Source organism: Chiloscyllium punctatum, chromosome 13, assembly GCF_047496795.1.
Source record: "Chiloscyllium punctatum isolate Juve2018m chromosome 13, sChiPun1.3, whole genome shotgun sequence".
Taxonomy (NCBI): domain Eukaryota; kingdom Metazoa; phylum Chordata; class Chondrichthyes; order Orectolobiformes; family Hemiscylliidae; genus Chiloscyllium; species Chiloscyllium punctatum.
This window is the reverse complement of record NC_092751.1, coordinates 42,655,043-42,659,830: the sequence shown is the minus strand read 5'-3', so window position 1 is coordinate 42,659,830 and position 4,788 is coordinate 42,655,043. Positions and strand designations below refer to the sequence as shown.

At 42.6% G+C, this 4,788-nt stretch overlaps 1 non-coding gene across 1 annotated transcript; it reads right to left on the bottom strand.

Annotated features, from left to right (window-relative positions):
• Nucleotides 1–4,500: 4,500 nt before the first annotated feature.
• On the bottom strand, nt 4,501–4,582 carry trnas-gcu (transfer RNA serine (anticodon GCU)). Its single transcript has one exon. It is a non-coding gene; the product is annotated as a tRNA-Ser (tRNA).
• Between the last annotated feature and the right edge of the window lie 206 nt (nt 4,583–4,788).

Below are 4,788 nucleotides of genomic sequence, written 5' to 3'. Positions count from 1 at the left end.
GATACCATCTGGTGCTGTGTGATTTTTACTCTGATAGCATTTGGTAATGTTTAACTGATCGAAGACAGTGAAAGAATTTTCGCTCGTGAAGATGAAAATTTCAAATATTATCAACCTCAGCATTACAAAAGTGATTAGGTTGGATTTGTGATGAATCTCCACAATGCGCTTGCGCAAAGTAAAATTCGAACTTACAACTGCCTGATCCGTAGCCAGCTATACGAATGGTTGTACCACTGGCCAGATTCACAGCTGAGATTTTACACGCTGCAGATCTGTGGTGTTAACAAGGACATGAGCAATAGCAGGAACAGTCCCAAGGTGAACAAAGAACAAAGATAATCACCATCATTGATTCACTTCAAATTGTCCTCAAAACAACGACCATTCACAATCTGATCAGCCAATCAATGAGGTCACTGCTGATCTTGGAAATTGCAAGTGACTTTGAAGCGTTTTCACCATAATTTGAGGTAAACTCCAGCCTAATCATAACAGCGCATATTCCCATTAATTTTTAGCTTTAGATGACGTTAATGACCTGTCCGTATTTTGAAGGAAATGAGTGAAAATGTCCTTCCGGTAATGTATTCGAGTGCAGAGTCGGCCAGAAAAGAAAAGACAAAGACATGAAACATCACTCCCATTTCTCTCTGTACCAATGCGTTTTCCTGAGTTGAATATTTTCAGGACTTGTCTTTACTATCTAAAGAATTAATTATTTTCCCGGGAAAGAATCTTCATAAATCAATTAACATCTGAGGTGTTGAAACATATTTTACTTCAGATTAAAACAGTTGAATAACTTTTCCCCCAGCCTAATGTCCTAATCCTCCCTCCTCTTCCATGTCAATACAAGCTTTGCCAGGTGATGTTGGAGCTCCCAACCTGACGTTCCAATGCTCCTTGCTGCTCCATGTCAATAGAAGCGGCTCCACTTGAATTTGGAGCTCCCACTCTGATGTCCCAATGCTCCCAGCTGCTACATGTCATTAAACGCTGGTCCTTGTGAGCTTGGAGCTCCCAGTCTGATATCCCAATGTTCCCTCCTCCATGTCAATAGAAGAAGTCCAGTTGAGGTTGGATCTATCACTCTGATGTCCCAATGCTCCCTGATGCTACATGTCATTAAAAGCTGATCCAGGTGAGAGTGGAGTTCACATATGGTTCTTGCAAAGCTCCCTGCTCCATGCTAACTGAAGCTGCTCCAAATGAGGATGGATCTTGCATTCGGATGTGCCAATGATCCATGCTGCTCCATGTCAACAGAAGCTGCTCCAGGTGTGGTTGGAACGCACAGACGGATGTCACAATGCTCCCTGGTCCACGTCAAAAGACGCTGCTCCAGATGAAGTGGGAGCTCACATCCCTGGCAGCTCACATACTTCTATACCATCATAGAAATACTGCCCACTGAACATTTCCACGACTGGAGCCATTGGTGGAATATCCGGATCATGAGAACCTAATATTATTTTTAGTCACCACCGAATCATTATTTCGAAAAGTCATTCTTTCTTAAACCTTATTTAGCATGTGCATACTGCAGTCAAGCCAAAGTAAGATAATGGTGCTAATTGATGTAAGCTGAATAAAAATTACATCCTATTTTTCATGTTGAGTAACTGCGACTTAGCAAGGACAATGTTTATATTGAAATCACACTTTTATTCCAGGTGAGAGAATGTGGTTTGCATTATTTAAAATGAACTTGTTCACTGTTTAAAATGATCAAATAGATCTCAATTTCAAAACAAAATTGGTAACGTTGTCATCCATCTTGAAATGTGGTGTCTTCTTCTTTCAACCAGACGGTTATTATAACGAAAAGTCTATTAATGATATGCGTATAAAGACACTTTAAATCGCAAGATTTGTGAAGATTTGTAGCTCAGGTTGAGGTTTAGGGTGTAGGTTTGCTCGCTGAGCTGTAGGTTTGATATCCAGACGTTTCATTATCTGGCTCCGTAACATCATCAGTGGCGACCTCCAAGTGAAGCGAAGCTGTTGTCTCTTGCTTTCTATTTGTATCTTTCTCCTGGATGGGGTTCCTGAGGTTTGTGGTGATGTCATTTCCTTTTCGTTTTCTGCGGGGTTGATGGCATTTAGATCCATGTGTTTGTTTATGGCGTTGTGGTTGGAGTGCCAGGCCTCTGGGAATTCTCTGGCATGTCTTTGCTTAGACTGTCCCAGGATCAATGCGTTGCCCAAGTCGAACCGGACTACCAAAAATCCATAAACGAGGAGCCCCCCTCAGACCCATAGTCTCTTTACCCAGAACACCAACTTACAGACGGGCCAAAGAACTATACACAAGACTGAAATGCCTCATAGAAGAGTCACAGCACTCCATCCACTCCACCCAGGAATTCCTAAAAATCATCAAAAAAACCAAAATACAGGAAGAAGAAGCAATGATCTCATTCGACATAACAGCACTGTTCACCTCCATCAACATCGGCCTGGCAAACGAAACACTTACCACACTTTTAAAGAGACCATCACAGACACACCAACAGCCATCAATCACATTACCAACGAAAACATAATGAAGCTCGTGGACCTGTACCTCACCACCGACTTCACTTTCAACAACATATCTACAAACGAACCAACGGCACACCCATTAGATCTCCGGTATCAGGATTCATAGCAGAGGCGGTAATGCAAAGACGAGAACAAACAGCCCTACCAACAATCAAACCAAAAATCTGGGTCTGCTATGTAGATGACCTTTGTCATCACAAAACAAAACAAGATAGTAAAGACATTTAACATCATCAACAACACCCTCACAGGCATAAAGTTCACCAAGGAGGAAGAAACCGGAAACAACCTCGCATTCTTCGACATCACAGTAGAAAGAAAGGACAATGGAGAACGACAAACCTGCGTATACAGAAAACTGACAAACACTGACCAAATACTTAACTACATCAGCAACCACCCCAACACATACAAACAAAGCTGTGTCAGAACACTATTCCAACGAGCCACCACACAGTGCAGCACAGACGAATTTCGGAAAACAGAGGAGAACCACCTCTACAACGTAATCGAGAAGAACAGATACTCAAAAAATACAGTCCGCAGATTCCTCAAGAACAAACCACGACAAGCAGACCAAACACAGTCAGAAACCCTAACCACCTTACCATACATCAAAGAAGTTTCAGAAATGACAGCCAGACTACTAAGACCCCTCGGAATCCAAGTAGTACACAAACCCATCAACACTCTCAAACAAAAACTAACAAACTTAAAAGACACAGTTCAACCCGTGGACAAAAACAACGTCATCTACAAAGTTCCATGCAAGGACTGCCACCAACACTACGTAAGACAAACAGGAAGAAAGTTAGCCACCAGGATACACGAACACCAGCTAGCCACAAAAAGACAGGACCTTCTCTCCTTCGTAGTCCTACATACGGATTAAAAATATCACTATTTCGACTGGGACAACAGATCTATCCTGGAACAGGCTAAGCAAAGACACGCCAGAGGATTCCTAGAGGCCTGGCACTCCAACCACAATGCCACAAACAAACGCTTAGATCTAGATGCCATCTATCAACCCCTCAGAAGACGAACAGGAAATGACATCACCACAAACCCCAGGAACCCCATCGAGGAGAAAGATATAAATAGAAAGCCGGAGACGACAGCTTCGCTTCACTTGGAGGTCGCCACTGATGATGATGTTACCTAGCCAAGTAAAGAAACGTCTGGATATCAAAGCTACAGCTCAGCGAGCAAACCTACACCCTACATTTTAAATCATTTTTCATGTTTATGTTGCATGAATCTGCGGTTATTGATCCACAGTTTAGTTTCACTCCTGAAAGGTAACATGCTGATTTCTCCAGTTGTTCATAGTTCAATGTAATGCATCCAGTGTGTGTATAACGTGAGGGAGATTGCTTCTCACACTTTTGTTTATCTGTGCCTTATGTCCAGCCTTCATTAACGGCGAGAGCAAGGGGCGAGGGCGAGACCAATGTGTAAGTCTCTCCGTGCCCATGCACGGCACCCACAGCGGCAATTCTCCACTGTGCATTTACAGCCAGTTCTCAGTGCCCCTAAACACACGCCATGCCCATTTTGAAATATCTCCATTATTTTGTGCTGTCTCGCTGTGCTCTTCTCACCAGGATGAATTACTTCTACTCAACCTCCTCCAGATTTCATCTGACAAAACATTCATTAAGATCCCTTTGCATGACATGCACTTCGCAGCTCTCAGTATTTGATTTTCCTGGATGTCTTTCATACGAAAAAATGTTCACAGCAACTTGACTTGAAAAAGAAAATCGCGCTCCTTTTCATTATCCCAATGCAACCGACATTGCAATGTAGTTTATTCAACAGGCTCAAACTATTCTTTGAGATTTTTGTCATAGCGTCAATGCAGATAAAAATAAAACTATTAGAATCCCAGTTTCCATACGACAGCCGTGATCATCTGAAAACAACACCATTGAAAGCCGTTGATGACAGCGACTAGAGTGGGATTCGAACCCACGCGTACAGAGCACAATGGATTAGCAGTCCATCGCCTTAACCTATCGGCCACCTCGTCACAGATGCACGCAAAGCTATGACCTTATGAATAATTGAATTTCGTTAATCATGCAGAGCAGCAGATATTTCTCCCTGGTGTTGGTGAATTGAGAAATAAAACAGTACGGTTCCAAGACTATGGTCTGACCCCTGGGTTGTGGGGCAAGTGCACTCCCACTGTCACACTATGCACATAATGATCTGAACAAATGTGAGGAAATGAAT